The sequence below is a fragment of the Alexandromys fortis genome, unplaced genomic scaffold (genome assembly GCF_014885135.2).
Source record: "Alexandromys fortis isolate MF-2015 unplaced genomic scaffold, M_Fortis_MF-2015_v1.1 scaffold_75, whole genome shotgun sequence".
Lineage (NCBI taxonomy): Eukaryota > Metazoa > Chordata > Mammalia > Rodentia > Cricetidae > Alexandromys > Alexandromys fortis.
The window spans coordinates 5,659,382-5,679,529 of NW_026067956.1; the positions used below are offsets into that span (position 1 = coordinate 5,659,382).

The window sequence follows — 20,148 nt, forward strand, 5'->3', positions numbered from 1 at the left end:
GGCCCAAGAGTTCTCCAGCTGACTGAGTCTCGGTTCACAATGGTCTTTTTATCCCAGGCCGATCTGCACCGGTCACCACTATCTTTATCTCAGAGCGGCGTCCTGTTGACAAAGCTTTCTTCAAAAGCCCCAATCTGAGGCTAAAGATGTCCTGTGTGGGGGGAGATGTGGCTTCTATACACTTTCGAAGAAAGCCTAAACATCAGAGCCATCAGTGGCAGGCAGCTTCACCTGCCTGGAGAGACCCCTGTATCCAGAACGGAAGGGAAACTGCTGATGCTGACAGCAACGTCTGCTCAACAACAACAAAGGATATTGGACTCTGATGAACACCTCCGACAACAACAACAAAAACTGTAGTAATCTACTCGAAAAAGTCAAATCAGTGGTCCAGCTTTTAATAATCCTGAAATTTAATAAGCCCCTCTGCTTAAGAATAGCTGTTGCATGGGGTTTCATTTAATTAATCTCAGCAGGCTTAAAAAGAATCCGCAGGAAATCAAAAAAGAAAAAAAAAACCCACCTAGGGCCCAACTGGAAAAGAAAGAAACTCTGCTACCAGGTCAGGGATGACTATTACAAGCTGCAATGGGGCGGTTCTGGGATGTTTCTCAAAGGCCTGCCCTGATGGGTCCTCAGACCACAGCACTATTGCAAGGTGTGGAAGAAGCAGAACCAAGCGAAAGAAAGTAGGTTACTGGAGGTGTACCTTTGAGGGGAGATGGAAATCCAGACCCCACCCCCTTCCTGGCCACCATGAATGAACTGAACATCTCTGCACAGTCACAGGCCCCACCTTCCTCCCAACCGCCATGATGCCAATGCTCCCCACCATGATGCTGTGCCTTGCCACGGGACCCCCAGCCGGCCCAACTTCTGAAACCAAGACCTCAAATAAACTTTTCCTTTCCACAAGTTGTTTATAAGGGTTTTGTTACAGTCACCAAAAGCCATGGACATAGAAGGCTTGACCCATCCACCTGTTAGGATTTGACTACTACACTGTGGTAAATCAAAGACATGACCTTGTAATGTTAGATCAGAAGGCATCTAGGTCGGAGCCCAATGAGGGTGAGCACTTTGTATGAAGAGGTCAGATTACCAACAAGTATTAGAAAGAACTCTTACTTCCTCCTCCAAGATCACCTCTGTGGGAAGATGCCTGGCGGGCTCTAAGCCCTGAACGTTCTACTGCACGCTGAACCAGCAACAAGCGGCTTAAACTGTCTGCAGGCAGAGTAGCCAGTCAGGAGAGTCACCTGTATTGCCATGGTCACCCACGCTCCCTCACTTCCTAACCCAGCTTCCCTGAGAAGGAAAAGTCTAGAAAGGCTTCATTTTTCCTCTCAGCAGTTAAGACATGATGAACCATTCATCCTTCAAGTTACAGGTAAGATTAGATCGTGGGAACTTGTCTCTAACACTTCACCCGGGCCAGCACAGCAGCATGGTGCTCCAGGACTGATGGGATCTGGGGGCTGGTGTCTGGGATATCCTGTGGGGTCCCTGTAGAAGGGACTGCTTTCCGATTCCAGCATTGCTGCTTACCCTGGCGCTGGTTAGGAATGACAGCAGTGTGAGACAGTCAGGTAGCAAGGGAAGAAGCCTGTTGTATATCAGCTGCCTCCCGGGCTGCAACCTTCCATCTCAGAGGGAAACATCTTTAAAACAGGGTGTGGGGGTTTGAATGAAAATGGGCCCATGGCATAGGGTAAAATATCTGAGCTCACTTCTGGGTGTAAAAGCCCACCAATCCCTGAGTCCAAAATACCACCAACCCCTGGGTTTGCCCCAAGATCAGGACTCAAAATCCCATCCATCTCTACCCTGGAAGTCTCCACCCTAGAAAATTCCTCCCCCAAGAAACCCTAGTATAAGCCTGTCTCCTGCTCAGTTCCCTTCTTCTTCTCACCTGAGCAGAGGTACCTGCCCTCTTGTGACTGTCCCAATAAATCTCCTGTGTGAGGTTTGTTGTGTGTTGTGACTGTAGCATTCCTTAGCTCCCAACTGCCAGGGTACTTCCCCCCTCAGAGCTGTAACACTTCCTCTGGGGAAACCTCTCCCCTCAGAGCACATTTACACATAGACTCATAGGGAGTGGCACTACCGGAAGGAATGGGGCCACGTGGCCTTACTGAAGTATGTATGGTGGTGGTGGAGAACCTGTGTCACTGGAGGCAGGGCTTAAAGATTTCAAGTGCTCAAACCAGACCCAGTCTCTCTCTTCCTGCTGTGTGCTAATTCGGGTGTAGAACTCTCAGCTACCTCTCCAACACCATACCTGCCCGCATGGTTCCCACTCTGGTGATAATGGACTAAACCTCTCAAATGGAAGCCAGCTGCAATGAACTGTTTTCCTTTATAAAGGTTGCCAGGTCATGTTGTCTCTTCACAGCAATAAAACCCTAACTAAGACAGTGTGTAAGGAGAAAGTGAAACAAAAGGATTTTTAGGGCAGGGAAGTGAAACAATAGGACATTCTGGGGGAGGTGAAATACTGTATCCTGAAGGGAGCACCTTAAGACAGGAAGTAAACAACTCAAAATAGCTTCAGGAAGTCCCTGAAACTGACCAAATTTATTAGGTCCCTTCCTCCCCGACAAATTACAAGAGTAAAGACTGCTGAGCCTCACTCTCACACGAGCCCAACTGCCTGAAAGGACAGAGACCATCTAAGCACTCTTGACGAGACCACCTGAGCTGCCAGAAGAGGCTCAGAACAACAGAACCACCTGGAAAGGACACTCCAACCGAATGAGCTGCCTGCAGATTATGCGGTGTGCTCTAGGTACCCAGCTTTTATGAACTGTTGCCCATTCTGGGGTGGGCTCTGGTGACATAGCTATCTTGGAGTTATTTAATGCTCAATAAGTAACCCTAATAAAACTCATTAGTTCACCAAGCTGGACGTTAGTGGTGTCCATACTTTGGACGACTGTCAGTTCCTTATCTGGAGGTAAGGAGACATTTGTCCAAGTCTTCCCAGAAACTGTCACACAACACTTGTCAACGGACAGTTCTGTTGCTGTGGACTGACCAGGGTAACCTGGCAACAAACCTAGGTTGCATGGTATACCCTGTATTATGTTTAGCATGGCCTGCCATCTCCAGGGACCATGATCAATTAAATATCACAGAGTTAGATCAAACTCGAGAGAAATGATGCAATCAAGAGAGCAATAACAGGCTGCAAGACTCCTGGCTGGTACGCTGCCATGTACTGACATGGCAGTCAACAATGGACTACGTACATGATGGGGGTTCCATGAAGTTCTATAACCTGTGACTGCAGGCACCTAGCTTTGTGTAAGTAGACTGTGACATTTGCACTCCCATGACATCACCCAAGGACAACGCAACTAACTCATCTTCTTTCATTAGGAACTCCATGTTCTTATTCACACCTACCCCCGACTTGTCATAAAGGATAGAATGTTCTAAAGCAGCTTCTGCTGTGTGTATTCAGAATTCCGCCGCTAAAACCACAGCGGAGCCAGGAACCTGAGACTATGTGAGGGGGAACCGACATGGCTGACACCTCACTCCTGAGCACTCCGAAGTAGCAGAGCCCATATTTCTGGATAGGATTACCAGCACTGCGTCCTCTGTGCCTCTCTGGAACAGAGACCATGGCCAAGCCTGGGACCCAGACATCACAAGGGAAAGAAGTCAGTCCCACAGTTCTGACAATGGCCAAGGACACAGAGAGAGGCTCTAATACCAGGGCTGAGCTCACCCTGGTAAAACAAGAAGTCCCTTCAACAGGAAGGACCAGGCACTGGCCCTGGGGATCTCAGGTTTGTTTCAGGAAAGAGAAGGTAGAGAAAGCATAGGGAGCAGCCGAGCAGCTCTCAACACACAGCGTTTGAAAGAACAGTGTGCTTATTCTTCTGGCATAGGTTGGAAATTACCCATTGCTTGTGGGTTTTTTTTTTAAAGCACTAACATTTAATTTTTCTTACTGACATAAACTCATTTCAAATATAACTAAATCTTCACATATTAATACATTCTCTACTGTCCAAACGAGCACTGAGAGGATGTTATTTCAGAAGGATCCATGAACATTTAAGCAACTGCCATTCCTTTGAAGGCCTGATTTCTAAGCCCTATTCAGGCTGTGGGGCAAGGCCACTGATAGGGCTAAGTCCACACAATGGCAGCTAGTCTTTACGGCCATACTGAGTGGCCTGTGTGCTGGCTATAGAAAAGTTTCCCTCTCACTAAGTAATTGGGCAGCCGAACAAATACAGTGAATCAATTCTTCCCGGCTGCAGTCCACATTCAAATATGTGAGGTCGGCCTAACGGCAAACACCCAGTATTTGCAGCCCTGGGCTGCCCAGCAAAACAAAACGAACACCACCATCGAACTTTTCCACAGAAAGAACACATCATGAACAGGATATGAGTTCACAAACTTTTCGCTTATATAATTAGTTTCCCCACATAGCCGGGGCTAATTCAGCACCAAAATAAACTGGGGGCAGGCAGCACTCAGCGCATCGCAGACTTCCTTCAGAGAGCTCTACGCTTGCTGCGGGTCATCCTGTGCTCGAATCTCCGTGTCTTGGGTCAACTTGGTTTTAATAACTTGCCTGGATATTTCTTCTTCTTGCCAGGATATTTTAGGGTAATCGTTGGATGGGATTTGATTTAATTAATCCCAGCAGGGTTCAAAGAAAGCCCACAAAGTCGCCGTGAAAAATGTCCTTCAGATGTTCTAATACTAAAAGTTGAATAATCATGTTACCACAAAAGACAAATACAGAGAAGGTTGCCACTGCAAATCAAAACCCGAAGGAAGGGGGGCAGTTAGATGGTTCAGCTGGTGAAGGCACTTGCCACCAAGTCTGACGACCAGAGTTTGATCCCCAGAACCCACATGGTGGAAGGAGAGACCAACTCCAGAAGTAGTTCTCTGACCATCACATGTTCTAAGTGAGCACATGTACACGTGTATATGTGTATGTGCATATATATGTATATATGCATGTATGTATGTGTATCTGTATACACCCACACACCCCTAAAGAAATGGCTGGTGTGGAGCGCAGAGGGGGAGCATATATGACTGAACCCTGGCTTGCCTGCTTACTATCAAATAAATAAACAAAAATTTCCACCATCTTGGGCTGGACAGATGGCTCAATAAGAACACTTATTCTTCTTGCAGAGGACCCAGGTTTGATTCCCAGCACCTACACGGTGGCTCATAAGCGTCTGTAACTCCAGTTCCATGGGATCCACTGTCCTGTGTATGCATCACATACACACAGTGCATAGATATACTTGCAGCCAAAACATCCATACACATAAGAGCTGAATCTTAAAAAACAAAAGAAACCAGAAAACTAAAAAGCAAACAAACAAACAAAAAAACAAAACAAAACAATTTTATCCATGTCAAGAGAGAGAAAAACCTTCCCTTGGGTCAAACTGCTAGTTCCGAGTTTGGTTCACAACAGGTGTTCAGCAACAGCTGTCCAATGAGTAAAAAAAAAAAAAAAAAAAAAAAAAAACTAACGAAGCCGGAATGAATGTGCACAGCTGGACACACAATGAAAGACTATGCACTCTTTCTATTAATGCTAGAAATAGGTAGTTTATAACATAATGGCCTTCACTTTCTGGAAGACAGTTAGATCAGGAGTGGAGGAAAAGTGACACCTGGTTTGAGCGAGGCATCCCTAGAGGCACTGGATACTCCCATCCATGCCCTACGGCATCAGTACTGCCCAACACCAGGCCTTCGTTCAGCCACATCATCTGAATTGTGCCCCTGAGGGATGCACACAGTAGACATGGTGAGCCAATGTCTGTGACACTTTACAGTTCTTAGAATGCAGAGGGCCACAGGAGAGCTGCAAACTGGTGTGCGCTCGACGTGGGGCACAGGACCAGCATTGCATCTCTGCAGCGTCCAACCATCAGAACGTTCCCACGTGCATCCTCAAAACGTCCGCAAGGTCTAACAACACTCCTAAGCCCTTTACAGATCCATCCACTTAACCCTCAACAGCCTGACTCCCCAAACTTGACTGTGTGGGGGTTGCTTTCAAACCGCCCAATGCCTAGGTCTCATCTGAAACCAGGCGCTGTTTTAAGTGTGGTGGAAGACAGCAATCAATTTGTTAAGGACAGGTGATTCCTGCATAGAGCAGAGCTTCTGAAATCTGCAGCTGAGACAGTTACTGCTGGACATCATTGTGTGTCCACACGGCAATACTAGGCCCTAATAAAGGCTTTTGCCAAATGACGAGAGAGAGAGAGAGAGAGAGAGAGAGAGAGAGAGAGAGAGAGAGAGAGAGAGACAGACAGAGACAAACAGAGAAATCTCCAATGTGATGGCAGTTAGAACTGAGGGATTTGGGAATGATTAAGTCATAAATTGGATTAAGGGCCATACAAAAGGAGCTTCAAGGGGGCTCGAGAGGTGGCTTCGTCCGTGCTTGCCATGCAGGTATGAGGACCTGAGTTCATATGCACAGCACCCATATGAAAAAAAGAATAGAAACATGGGGTAGCATTGAACATCTATAATCCCAGAACCAGGAAGGTGAAACAGGAAGATCCTGGGGGCTTCCTGGCTGTCAGTCTAGGCAAACAAGTAACTCTAGGCTAGAGTGAGAGACAGGATATAGACCTCTGGCCTCTATGTGTATGTGTGTGTGTTCAGACACACAAAACGGTGGGGGGTTTCGAAGAGTCATCTAGCCTTTCCATCTGCCATTGCCTGCATGGGGACATATAATGCCTGTGTCTTTAGCCCCTTGAGATCACCACAAGAAGGCCCTCTCCACACACCAGACACCTCAGCTTCCCCAGCTCAGGGACTGAGAAAGGTTCCTCTCCTTTATACGCTCGCTCCAGTCTCTGCCTGGTCATAGTAGCAGACTAAGGCAGCTTCTGGACGTGACACCTGAGGCACAGAGAGGTCAATGCCTTCCCAAGATCTTGCAGCTGATAAGCACCAGGCAAACCACAAGGTCAAAGGGCTGTGAAATGCTAAGAAATTGCCCTTCTTCCCTCTGACATCGGCAAGACTTTCAGAGTCTAGAGATTCACTCGTGGCCAAGAAACAGAAGCAAAACTGTCCTATTCCCCAATGGACTTGGGTAAAAGCGTAACAGAATCAGGTACAACCCGAAGAGACGACACGAGGGAAGGAAGCTGGGTGTGTCCCACACGCGTACTGTGACTGACGGCTTACGCTGAGCCATCATCGTCCAGCGTTCCTACCAGATGGAGCTGGTTGTGTTTAAATTAGGGGTCTGATTTGCTTTTATCTATTCCACATGAGCTAATTGGTTTGTTCGGTAAGAAAATGTGTAGACGCTTTTAAAAAATTGATAGAAATCATGGTAGCCATGGGTGTCCGTTATGAAGGGACACGAAGCAGGGTCAGCAGAAGAGACAGGATCTACACTGGAAGAAAAGAGCGAGCAATGTGGACAGCCGCTGGGCTGGGGGAACCCACCAGGACTCAACAGCTGACTGTACAGGTGCTCAGCCAGCCATGACCAAGAGCTGCATAGGGACAGCAGAAGAGTGGCCACCTCAAATGTGCGAGTCCGTCAGCATGATCCACAGCACTGAAAAAGCGTTTTTGTTTTCCTACCACAGCAGGAAAGAAAGTAGCTACCAGGAGGTCCTGAAATCATGCACCCTAGAGCCATGACTGCCAGACACCTGCGACACGCAGGAGGTTCGAGGTTCGTAATCATGCAGATAGCTAAGCACTTGCCCAACATGCATAAGATTCTAGGTTCCACCCCAGTATCTCACACACACACACACAAAAGATAACAAGAAACCTATTTACAGGTTACTAGGCTGTCTAGGCTGTACTCCCAAATGTCTATTCAATAGGTATGGGAACAGCCCTAAAACTTCCTAACAAGTCCCCACACCTAGATCATAACGTCACAACTATGGTAAGCATGCATAAGAAACAGTCAGTCTCTCTCTCTCTCTCTCTCTCTCTCTCTCTCTATCTCTCTCTCTCTCTCTCTCTCTCTCCCTCTCTGTGTGTGTGGGGGGGGGGGGAGGAGGGGGCTGGTTGTCTCTCTAGTCTCCACTTGTGCTGCCCTGAAAATCCCATCAGCCAGCCTGTGCTTCCTCATCTCCGGGAAGGCCTTCCCCGACCTTGGATCTCCTGGGAGCCCCACTCTCTCCTGCATGAACTGACAGCCACCCCCAAGTGCTCTTCACTGCTCAACGTTTCACACGCCCACCCCTCCCACTTTACACAAGACGGGGAAAACTGCTTCGGATCACTCAGCATCTCGCACATAAACACCACCCAACACATGTTAGGTACATGCGTCTCTGCAAAGCAGCCGAGACAGTAATGATCACACAGGCCTGTGACAGCAGTAGCTACAAGTCAGAGTGACTGTCCTCCCCATTCATGGATTAGAACATTAGAGGGGAACACTCCACGCCCTCGAAGGGTGGCAACCAAGCACACTTCCAAAGCAGAGACAATTTTTCTTCTGCCACAGAGAAGTCCTAACCCACACAGATGTGTTTAAAAGTACACACGTAAACTGGGATGCAAGATCCCTTTATCTCTGGCACGTACGGTGTGCTCAGCAGCAGGGACTGATCTCTGACCAGGTAATGAGACGGAACTGCATGGCTGGCACTCCAGCACAACAGACCGCCCTGTTTCTGTCACTTTTTAAGAAGGTTTGGGCTGTAATACTGGGCCCATGGCATGGCAGGCTTCCCATTTAGTGCTGCCACAAGGTCAGCCTGGCTTCCTCCTCCCCTTATATCTGCTTCAGAGGTGATCAGAGGCTCCCCCTCCTAGTTCAGGACCACACACAGCAGGATGCAGACTAGGAGGGACTGAGGTTTGGTGGCCTAAGGAAGCTCCTTGTAGCTGAGGTCCTTCCAAGTTTCTCCCCACTCCAAATGTCTGTCTGGCCTTGTCAAGCCAGTCTCTGATTCCTCCCCAGGGACAGAAGGAAACCCACTCAGCCACCCCATTAATGGGAACTAAGGGGAAAGGTTAGCCCTTTTCTACCCAATCAGATCTACAGAGTTCTCTGCAAGCTCATCAATCGCTCATCAATCCTGTGGCTAGGTCCCAAGAGGGAGGCAGGGGAAAATTCTGAAGCAGACACACGGTCTCCGAAATCAGCATTGTCTGAGTTCCCCATGACCCACAATGTCAGCAAATGGTGCTGGCTCCTGAGCCATGTGTGGCTGTGTTTTCTGATAAGGAAACTGGGTTCTTTAAGATGCTCGTCAGCAGTCATCTTATGTCTCAGACACTGGAGTATGATTACCTGTGTCTACCAAAGTGGACAATCCCAGCCACAGTAAATAGCCAGAAATACAAATAAAAAGCATTCACTTGCCAATCTCAGCATGTGCCACTCTGCCACAGCTCCTGGTGGGGGGAGGGGGCATATCAAGCATCAAGCCCTGGCAGAGCCAAAACAGGACCCAGATTTCTCTGGGTCCTCAAGCTCACACCGGCCCTGCTCCCCTGTCCTGTGCTATCTCTTCAGTTCAGCATGCAGAAACCATCACCTTGTAAAAGGCCCAGGGATGGCATACTTGACTCAGCAAACGGCTCTAGTAAACCTGGCAGTGGTGGATTCCAATCTGTCTTTCTGCTGACGGGAGGGGGGGGCTGGGCTTCCCTGAACCACCAGATTCCACTACAGAGCAGTGAACCCCAGCTGCTGCCACCTCAACCAGAGACCACCATAGACGATGCACAGATGTTCTCTCCCGCATCCCAAGGAGTCCATGATCACCCCTGCATGCTAACAACCTGAGTGCAGAGGGAAGCCCAGGCATACAACCCCTCCCCACCCCCAGGGCAGCAGGGTGGAATTCCATCTAGAAAGGCTGATCTGGAAGGTGGGCACCACCAAGAGGTTCTCCAACAGTGCCCGTGGGAATCAGTGTAGAGGGCTGCAGGGTGAACCCAAAGAGGCAGGCTGACTGTACACAGAGGACAACACCAAAACAGAGGCTCCCCCTCCTCTGCCTCTCTCTCCCCTGCGCGGCTCCTGTCTTCCAGACACAGAGCTAAGGAAAATCATGCACATTCTCTGTGCTGATGCGATTCTCTCAGGAGAGGGAAAGGGTAAAACACAATTCTGTGTGTGATATGGTTTGCCTTAGAAAGCATGCACCTCTGCCGTTCGTTCCTGCTACTCTGGGAGTATTTATTCTTCTAGAAGCACCCGAATTTATACCTATTTTTGTGATGCCATTACGTCAATTGTGCCATCACATGTCTCAAAAGCAAACATTTTCTTAAGTCTTTAAGGCTTCAGCCAAGAAAGGAAAGGAAACTACAGATGATGTCTACTCCCCGTGAGCAGGCCCACTGCTTTTCAGCTCAGAAAAAGAAAGGAAAATAAGGCTACTTTCCACACCAAGCTGCAAAGCCAGGGGTCCAAAGACTGGTCCTGGGGCCAGCTCTGGGGTTTTGTCTCTTTGTTTCTGGGCTGTTTCCTGCTGTGTGGGATCTAAGGTCCCTTCCAGCTAACAAAGTCCCTTAACTCCAGCAGTCTCCTTCAGTAAACTTGCCTCCCACTTTTAGAAGTGAAGACTAGCCAGGAAGTATCTGATCAAGGCGTTAAGGCTATATAATGAAAGAGAAATGAAAAGATCCATGAAACCACAGGGCTCTCAGAGACCCACGCCCACCCCTGTCAAGGTCCACTCCACAGAAAGTGAAACTTAACTCCTGACACGGGAGCCAGTTAGCAATATACTTTTTATGATATTTTCTTCCCAACGTTCTCTGATGAATATGGGAAGCAGACTGGAGGCACAGATGAAGTGACACCAGGCTTTCTGGAAGACACTAGCCATTTGACTTTCCCCAGGCACTGTCCTACAAGAGTATACTCCGTGTCCTAAACTGGCATACACTGCAAAATAAACAAAACATGGCAAGTAACAACCTCATTTCCAAAGCTGCCTGCCAGGCCTGTCTGCGTTCAAGAAGTCACACCGCCCCATGAGAAGAGGTCTCACAACGCAGCCATGACAGCCCGGGTCTTCCTTGACAGGGATTGGAGGAGGATTTTAAGGGACTATTACTGTTTGGCACAGCGTTTGATAAAGGCTGTGTAATCATCACATTACTGTTGATAACATTATCACTGCAGGACTGCAGGTCCAATTCTACTTCAGTAGACAGACAGCGGCAGAAGGAGACCTGAGAGCCAGGCAGGGCGGCCTGTGGACATGCAGCAGCCGTCCTGACACTTCCAGACTTTCTGGAAAAAGAAATGGCTGTGAGGCAATTCAGAGCTTATTGAGGAGGAAGAAAGTGAACGTAGTGGTGTTATTGGCCTATAGGGGGAAAAAAAAACCCACGAGGGATCTGAAACCAAGTGAGCTGGGAAGGCCACTTGTGGGGGGGGGGGGGGGGGGGTCCTTGCCAGGAAAAAACAGTGAAGGGCCTACACACAGGTCACAAATAAAGGACAGGCTCGCTGCTCACTAAACGGGGGCGGGGGGTGGTGTACGGAGGTGAGAGGGTAGGGAGGGGTGGGCGCAAGTGGGGCCAAGGAGGTGAGTGAAAAATGATTAAACACGGAATGGGAAGCAACCGCCTCACAGGCTCTAGAGGGTGGGGGAGGGGCGGAGAACAAGGTTCGGCCCCGCATGGTGGGGTGCATAATTAACCCATACTCGGAGAACAATGCTGCGAGGAAGTTTGAAAGGGGTAGGGGGAAAAAAGAGAAAGGGTGCATTTCTTAGGAAAGGTGGAAAAAGACAACTGGGGGGGGGGGGCGCAAACGGTGAGATTTCTGTGCTTTGAAAGTGGATTAAAAAAATGAGCAGAAAATAGAAGGTCTAGAGAAGTTAGAAAACACTAAACAGAAAAGAGGTAAAAAGAGCCGGAAAAATCGTGGGGGAGGGAGAGATACAGCTCTGGGAAGCCTTGGTAACCAGCAGGGAATAAATTCAAATTACTCATCTACTTATCAATGCCATGATCCCACGCTGGGCAGCAACTATAACAGCCTGGCTCGCTAGTGTTTGGTTTGGTTTGTTGTGGGGATTGTTTGTTTGTTTGACTCGGAAAAGAAATCTGCTCCGGCTCCATAACTTTGCAGTGGTCCGCCAGCACAATCCACCTGAACTCCTCCGACGCCTGCTGCAGTCGCCCGTTCCTGAGACTGGCCAGTATAGCAATTCCCCATATCCTGAACAGAACTGGAGCCAAACCAACTCTGCCAACTCACTCTGTGCAAGTGATGACAAAGTTCCCAAGTCTTTCTTCCAGGCTGAGTCCCAGTAGGGACCTGGGAAGAAACTTGCTTTCTAATTCAAGTGCTCCAACCAAACGCAACCTCTCAATCCCCTCCATGCACAGGTCACGCCCTCCGAGGAAGGAAGCTTTCAAGGGGGGCAGTGGCGGCCAACCTTTGTCCGTCGTCCTGGCGCAACCCCGCAGCCCGCCCTACGAGCAGGGAGAGCGGGTAGAGTTTCAGGGTAATCCCTGACCGGTCCAAGCGGAAAGGCACCAGCTAGACCAGCACCGCGCGCCCTCCCCGGAGGGCGCTGCCGAGCGAGCACTGAGCAGCCGCTACCAAGAGGATCGCGCAAAGTGGCGCAACAGGTGAGCAGCCCCGGCCGGTCCCACGAGCCGCTCAAGCAGAAGCTGACAGCGGGACACCCTCAGGCCACCGAGGCCGTCCTCGGCGCTCCTCATTTCCTCCGCGATGCCCACCCCTGTGTTCCCGTCCCGCAAATCCGAGCGCCTCCCTCGGCAGTCTCACCTCGGCGGTCCCCACTCCACCGAAGCTCCAAAACCCGCGTATCCAAGACGCCCTACGCGCTGACCGGCTCCTGCACGGCTCCAGCGGCGAGCTCGCCAGGCTCTGCGCGCCGTGGCCGCCACAGAAAGAGCAGCATAGATTCCGCCCTCCCGCGCTTTGCCGCCTCCTCCCAAGGGCCACGCCCCCGGCCAGCTCCCGAAGCCACGCCCACGCACTGCTCCCCTGAAGTCACGCCCCGAGCCCGCCCCAGGGGGCGTCTTCGCAGCCCCCAAACCCTGTTCTGCCCGCCTTCTCCACCGGGGCCACGCCCCCAGCTCATCTTCCCTTAGACCGCGCCCCTACCCGCCGCGGTTTTTAGCCCTTCGACCATGCCCCAGCCGCCACTCTGTCCCCACCGCCCCATCCCACCCCCGCCAGGCCATGCCTTTGGCCTCAGAGGACACCCTCAACCTAACTCACTTCTTGCCCCGCCTCTCACCACGCCCCTGGCACATCCTACCCCTCACCACCTCCACCCCCCGCAACCCCTGCCACCACCTCCGGGTTGTACCTCCTTGCCACTCGTTCCCTCTATGTCATGCCTCCGCTCCTTCACCCCTACCACCCTCTCTAGCCACTCCTCTTTCGCCTTGCAGCTTCCCAAAAGATTTACACCCCCTCGTAAGACCGGGACTCTGTCCCACACTTCCCAGTCCCCTACGGATCACCTTGGCTACTCACACATTGGCACCCCACACTGGTTCTTTCCTGCTCCTTACCTGCCAACTCTCCCGTCCCGAGCCCCGTGAGAGCAGCTGCGTCTCCTGGGCGACCGCCTGACGCCCACTGCCTCACCTCTGCCTGGCTCGCACACCCTGTTGAGGCTCACGGCTTTTCTCTCCGCGGGCTCGCCTGCCTTTTGAGTCCAGGGACACTCGGACTGAAAATGCTTTGACCTTCCGTTTCCCCAGGGCCTGGACTCTGAAGTCTCTCAAAGAACGTGGCTCAACTGAAACCTCAGAGAGGAAGCAGCCTTTCTGTGCCAGGATCTGTGATAGACCCCCCCCCCTCCCAAAATGCACTGTGGTTATTTTTAAGGAATTCATAAAACAAGTACATTCTTTTAAAACATGTGGTTTGCTGAGACTATTCTTTGAATAGTTACAATACACCAGCATGATTATTCTAAATACTATAAACTACTTTATAACCAAAGAATAATCTAAATTGTCTAAAATAAGACAAAAGAATATGTAAAAAACATATACCAACAAAAAGTCTAATTTTTAGATTATTTGAATACAATATTTTATTTCTTTGAGAATTTCATACATATTTTGATCATATTCACCCTCATTCCACCCCAACTCTTATTTTATTTCTGCCTATGTGCATGCATGTCTGTGTGAGTGAGTATCTCCATTTGTGTGACAGGCAGAAAGAAGGAGCCAGATCCCCTGGAGTTACAGGCCATTGTGTGCCTCCCCATGAGGGTGCTGGGAACCAACCTGTGATCTTCTATAAGAATAGGAAATGTGCTTAACTGCTGAGCCATCTGTCCAGCCATAGATTAATTTTGTGTATGTTCCTTTTGTTTGGTTGGGTTTTTTTTTTGTTTGTTTGTTTGGTTTTGGTTTCTCAAAACAAGATTTCCTTGTGTAGCCCTGGCTGTCCTGGAACGAGCTCTGTAGACCAGGCTAGCCTCCAACTCAGAGATTCACTTGGAACTCAGAGATCCGCCTGCCTCTGCCTCCCTGGGGGCTGGGAACAAAGGCATGCACTACCATTGCCCAGTTTGTGTGTTGTTAAATACTGAAAAAAAAATAGCAAGTCTATGTCATTATGCATTCATTTGTGAAGAACCCACGGCAAGGATGCTGAAGTAACCCCCTATAGGCTGTGCGTGGTGCTTTCTTATGACCTACAGTTACTGACTCACGAGTGGGAATGAAAGTACTACAATAACATAAGAAGCTTACAGGACGGCAAACTGTGGGCATGTCGGAACTCTGTGACTTCCAGCCCATATTCTGTAACTCTGAGCTTCTCTGAGAAATTCTGTAGTAATTAAAAACAGGCACCAAAAATATTAGGTAGCATCTCTGGCTTGAGAAAATATGAGATTATTCTTTGGATGTTTATTGAAATATCCCACTCCCATATTTTGACAACAAGCCTGCATATTTATAGTAGGACTGGAGAGATTGCTCTGAAGCTTGAGAGCACTGGTTGCTCTTCCAGAAGACTGGGCTCTGGCACCCCTATGGAGACTTCCAACCATCTGTAACCTCAGTTCCGGGGCCTCTGATGCCCTCTATGGCTTCTGCAGGTACCAAGAATGCATGTCGGTCACAGACATATGCATAGGCAAAACACCCATACACATAAAATAATAAGCTTTTCAAGACAAGGTTTCCCTGTGTAGCCCTAACTGTCCTAGAACTCACTCTGTTGACCAGGCTGGCCTTGAACTCAGAAATCCACCTGCCTCTGCCTCCCAGCTACTGGGACTAAAAGCGAGCAAAACCACTGCCTAGCAGGAGATATTTTTAAAAACTATTATAAAATTTTAGAGACATAGCATGAGAAGCTAATACTATTAGATATCCCATATTTTATCTTATGCGAGCTTAACAAAATCCACATGAAGCCTTCATATATGAAATCCATTTTAGCATTGTCATAATATTTTCATTATTCCTTTAAAATTAGCACAAATGTGGAGAGCAGATTTTTATTTTTCTTTAAAAGAATCTGCTTCAAACAATCACTTCTGGCTGCTTGGAAACCGCTATTAATATTTATATGCAATGCTTTTTTTCTTTCGTCTGGCTCTCAGATAAATGGATTTCTGCACTTGACTGAAGCCATTCTGCCTCCCTGACACTCTGGATGACCCAGGCAAGCCTTTTACCTTGCCAAGTTAGGCTTCTTCTTCAGTGTACATTCGACAGCAGGACCTCCTTCTCCGCATTAACCGGGAAATTAAAACTGCAGCCCGTGTCACACTCTAGCTGACATGCGCGGGTTCTTGACAGTGCAAGTTCTTGGTCCTTAAAGCAAGACGTATTTTCAGGGTTTCTGTGGGAGTTGCATGAATTCCTGGAAGAAAGCTCCTGGTTCAGATTTTAAACTTGTTAGAGAAAGACCTGAGGTCGAGAGAGAACTCGCTGGTGGCATAGAGAAAGGCTGGGCAGCCTCTTCATGGTGTCAGCCATCACCACAGGACTCCAGTTCTAACTAGTCTACTAAATGACAGACCAGAGCCAGAGATCTCAAAACCTCCTTTCATTCCCATCATTCTGCATACATGTTCCACAAAACATGATTTCTAAGTCAAAGAACAAAACCCTGCTCCAGTCTCTATGGGTTGTTGTTCCTGCGGCTGTGGCTGTTCCTGCGGCTGTGGCTGTTCCTGCGGCTGTGGCTGTTCCTGCGGCTGTGGCTGCGGCTGTTTTTGTGGCTGTGCCTGTGGTTGTTCCTGTGTCTGTGTCTGTGTCTGTGTCTGTGGTTGTTCCTGTGGCTGTGGCTGTGACTGTTCCTCTTCCTGTGGCTGCGACTGTGGCTGTTCCTGTGGCTGTGGCTATGGCTGTTCCTGTGGTTGTTCCTGTGGCTGTTCCTGTGGCTGCGGCTGTGGCTGTTCCTGTGGTTGTTCCTGTGGCTGTTCCTGTGGCTGCAGCTGTGGCTGTTCCTGCAGCTGTGGCTGTACCTGTGGCTATGGCTGCGGCTGTGGCTGCCCACCACTCACAACCCAGCCCGCAGCACTGACATCTATCTTCACTCCCCTCAGGAAGTAACCACCCAAAGGTCTTTCCCACATTCTCTTTCTCACTGATCTTCCAGTACCTGGGTCTCCCTTCACCCAGGATCCATCATAACCATGCTGATTATTTCTTTTAGTATTTTATTCATTGATAATATCATACATGTGTTCAGTGTATGTTGTTCATATGTCCACCTTCAGCTCCCGCTTCCCACACCCTTCCAACATGTCTCTCTCCCACTGTTTTTTGTACCAACCACTGGATCCAGTCTGTATGTGCAAGTGTGTGAGGCCATTCACAGAAGCAGGGGCAGCCTGTAGGTGACCACAGCTCAGAAGAGAAGTTATCCCCCCTTCCCTAAACATAGGCGCTTTAGGCAGGAGCACATTGGGGATTAGAGGCCCCCACCTCTCACCAAGTCTAAAGTGCCCCCGTCATACATAAATTCCCTAAATTTAGGATCTCTTTGCCTCAATATCTAATTGAGTGCTTAGTGCACTGTGGACTCAGGCTGCTTGTTTAATAAAAGCTTCAAAACAATTGTCAAGGCACTGTTATCATTTTTACTCATAGCTGAGGAAAATAAGAGTTCAGAGGGGTTGAGTGAGTGGCCTTAGGATGCCCAGTAAGCAAGGCAGCTAGGGTTTGATTGTGGGCTCCAGCTTTTAAACGAGATGGAGGCAATGGTGTGGTTTCTCCAAGGTCAGGGGCTGGGAGCACTGCTGTGTTCAGTTTGCTGAAAGTTCCCTCCCATCCCCAAAATGGACTGGTGTCATGATATTTTGTTTGTACTTTAACAAATAAAGCTTGGCTGACAATCAGAGTGCAGAGCTATGCCATTAGTTAGCCATAGAGGCCAGGCAGTGGTGGCACACACCTTTAATCCCAGCCTACAGAGGCAGAGGCAAGTGGATCTCTACAAGTTCAAGACCACCCTGGACTATGCGAGGGTAGCGAGGGTAGCGTTAAAGAAAAACAGAGCCAGGTTGGTGGTGGCTCACATCTTTCATACCAGTACTTGGGAGTCACTTGCCTTTAATCGTAGCACTAGGGAGGTGGAGACAGGAGGGGATATGGCTGGGAGCAGAGAGGAATATAAGGCGGCAGGAGACAGAAGCTCATGGTATCATTCTGAGGACTTGTAGAGACAGGACACCCCATTCCGTCTGAGGAGTTCGTAGAGGCAAGAACTAGAGGCTGGCTGCTCTGCTTCTCTTGTGTTTCAGCTTTCACCCCCCTAATAGCTGATTCCAGGTTTTTCTTTTAGTAAGACCAATTAGATTTGAGCTACAGGCTGGGGTTTCCAAGAAGGGATAAGGGAGAACAGGGAACATCTTTCTCCAGATTTTAGAGCTATTCCTTTGAGAAGTTTCTTCAGTGACCTGATTCTTCCAAAGAGATCACAACCACTACTCACCCCCACCTCCTAATGATGAGTCTATCAAGTGACTGATCAATTCACCTATTAGGTTTGAACCCATAGGACTGAACCATCTCTAGAAACGCCATCATCCACACACCCAGTTAGTCTCCCTTGAGGCAATCCGGTTGACAGTTAAGATCGGGGAGTAGCAAGGGTGCCATGGAAACAGCTTTGAGAGCTCACATACAGACCCAGCTCTGTCTTCAAAACCCACAGCGTTCTTACAGCCTTGCCTTGTTTCAGCACCAGTAAGATTGTACTCCTGGGGAGCAGAATTTCTTTAAACTTTATTTACTTTGGGATCTCCCATAGAACTAGGTGCATAGTAGATACTAGCTAATCAATAAAATAAAATGAAAATGGCAATACATTATTTGTCACTGATATGTGCTTTAAAGCAAATTAATTGGAGAATGTTATAAATATAAAATACAAAGAAAAGCCAGTTTCGGGAATTGGAGCTCCAACAATTCAGGCACATTGCCAGTCCTTTCTGGCTGTTCTCATGGTTCATGTTAAACAATGATTTCTCTGCACTCCAAAATTCTGAGCAAACACTCAATAAGCACTATGGCCCATAACTTTGGTTTGAAACGGATCACGTGACCCATTTTGAATTCCACCCTTGACCAAAATCTTCCATTTTAAACCCTAAGCAAATTCTTCTTCTTTTTTTTCCCACCAACTTTCAAAGCCCGGAAGAACAGATGGGAGAGAACAAGATGACTCACTGTTTACTGGTAAGCAGCCTTGAATGATGAGGAACAAAACGAAGAGAATTGCATCATGGGTGATCTGAGAGAGAGCACACATGCACTACTCACTAAGGCACATCGGGGAGCCTCCAGGGTTTATGAGCAAATGAGGGTCAGGGAAAGTGGACTAGCGCCAGTCAGGTTCTTGGGAGTGTGACACACGGTGGCAAAGGTGTGCGTGTGAACAAGGATTCTGGCCCTTTCTAGAATGACTTCATCTGGATACGGCAACCGCTCCCTGGACATGTTTGCAAGTGGAGCTGGTAATGTTTACATGTAATAAAAGTGTTGACTAGCGCTCTCTGAGCCACAGTGTTCTTAAGTTTCATCTACTGTTGAGTTACTGCTCTCGTTGCTGTGACCACACACCTGACAAGAAGAATCTTAAGCAGGGTTGGTGGTGGCTGGGGAGGGGATGGCTCAGTCCTCAAGGTGCTTGCTATGCAAACACAAGGATTTGACTTTGGATAGACTCCACGTAAGAAGTCAAGCAGTAATTGCCTGTAATCCCAGCCTGGAGAGGGTGGGGTGCAGGCAGCAGAGACAGGCAGGTCTATGAAGCTCACCGGCCAGCTAGCCTGGCTGAATCAATGAACGTGAGGTTCAGTGAAATCCTGTTTCTAAAGCATTTTTTTTTGAGAGGTTCTGGAAACTTTATTTGGCGAAGCCAGGTTGAAGGAAATATGTCACTGAGGGCATATTTTGAAGGTTATACTTAGTCCCCTGAGATTTCCTTTCTTTCTGCTTCCCCTTCGTCATGAGGACAACCTTTGCCACATGCTCCTGTGGTCATGATGGACTGTCACGTTCCAGACCCAGAAACAAAGAGCCAATTGAACACGGACTGAACCCCCTAATACTGTCTACCCCCCCACTTAAGTTGTTTGTGTTAGATATCTTTTTTTTTCTTTTTTTTTTAAATTTATTTATTAAATATTTCTGTCTCTTCCCCACCTCCGCCTCCCCTTTCCCTCCCCCTCCCCCAATCATGTCTCCCTCCCTCCCTCCCGTCCTGTGGGAAGTCCAAGGAAAACCCTCCTCTGTCCAGGTCTCGTAAGGTGAGCATCCAAACAGCCTAGGCTCCCACAAAGCCAATACATGCAATAGGATCAAAAACCCATTGCCATTGTTCTTGATGTCTCAGTAGTCCTCATTGTCCTCTATGTTCAGTGAGACCGGTTTTACCCCAGGCTTTTTCAGACCCAGGTCAGCTGGCCTTGGTGAGTTCCCAATAGAGCATCTCCATTGTCTCAGTGTGGGTGCACCCCTCGCGGTCCTGAGTTCCTTGCTCATGTTCGCTCTCCTTCTGCTCCTGATTTGGACCTTGAGATTTCAGTCCGGTGCTCCAATGTGGGTCTCTGTCTCTGTCTTCTTTCATCGCCTGATGAAGGTTAATGTTCAGGAGGATGCCTATATGTTTTTCTTTGGGTTCTCCTTATTTAGCTTCTCTAAGAACCC

The 20,148-nt window shown here is 48.7% G+C and overlaps 1 protein-coding gene across 5 annotated transcripts in view; it reads right to left on the reverse strand.

The window, feature by feature from the left end:
• Positions 1 to 20,148, reverse strand: part of Spata13 (spermatogenesis associated 13) — a 269,620-nt gene that overhangs the window by 123,201 nt on the left and 126,271 nt on the right. Inside the window, exon 1 of one of the 5 annotated variants that reach the window (XM_050152209.1) lies at positions 13,528 to 13,656. The exons of 3 other annotated variants lie outside the window; for them this stretch is intronic. The gene's annotated coding sequence lies outside the window, so the exon portion shown is untranslated. Of the gene's footprint in view, positions 1 to 12,769; positions 12,928 to 13,527; positions 13,657 to 20,148 lie in introns of those variants that run through there. One more of the 5 variants, XM_050152210.1, reaches the window with a different exon arrangement.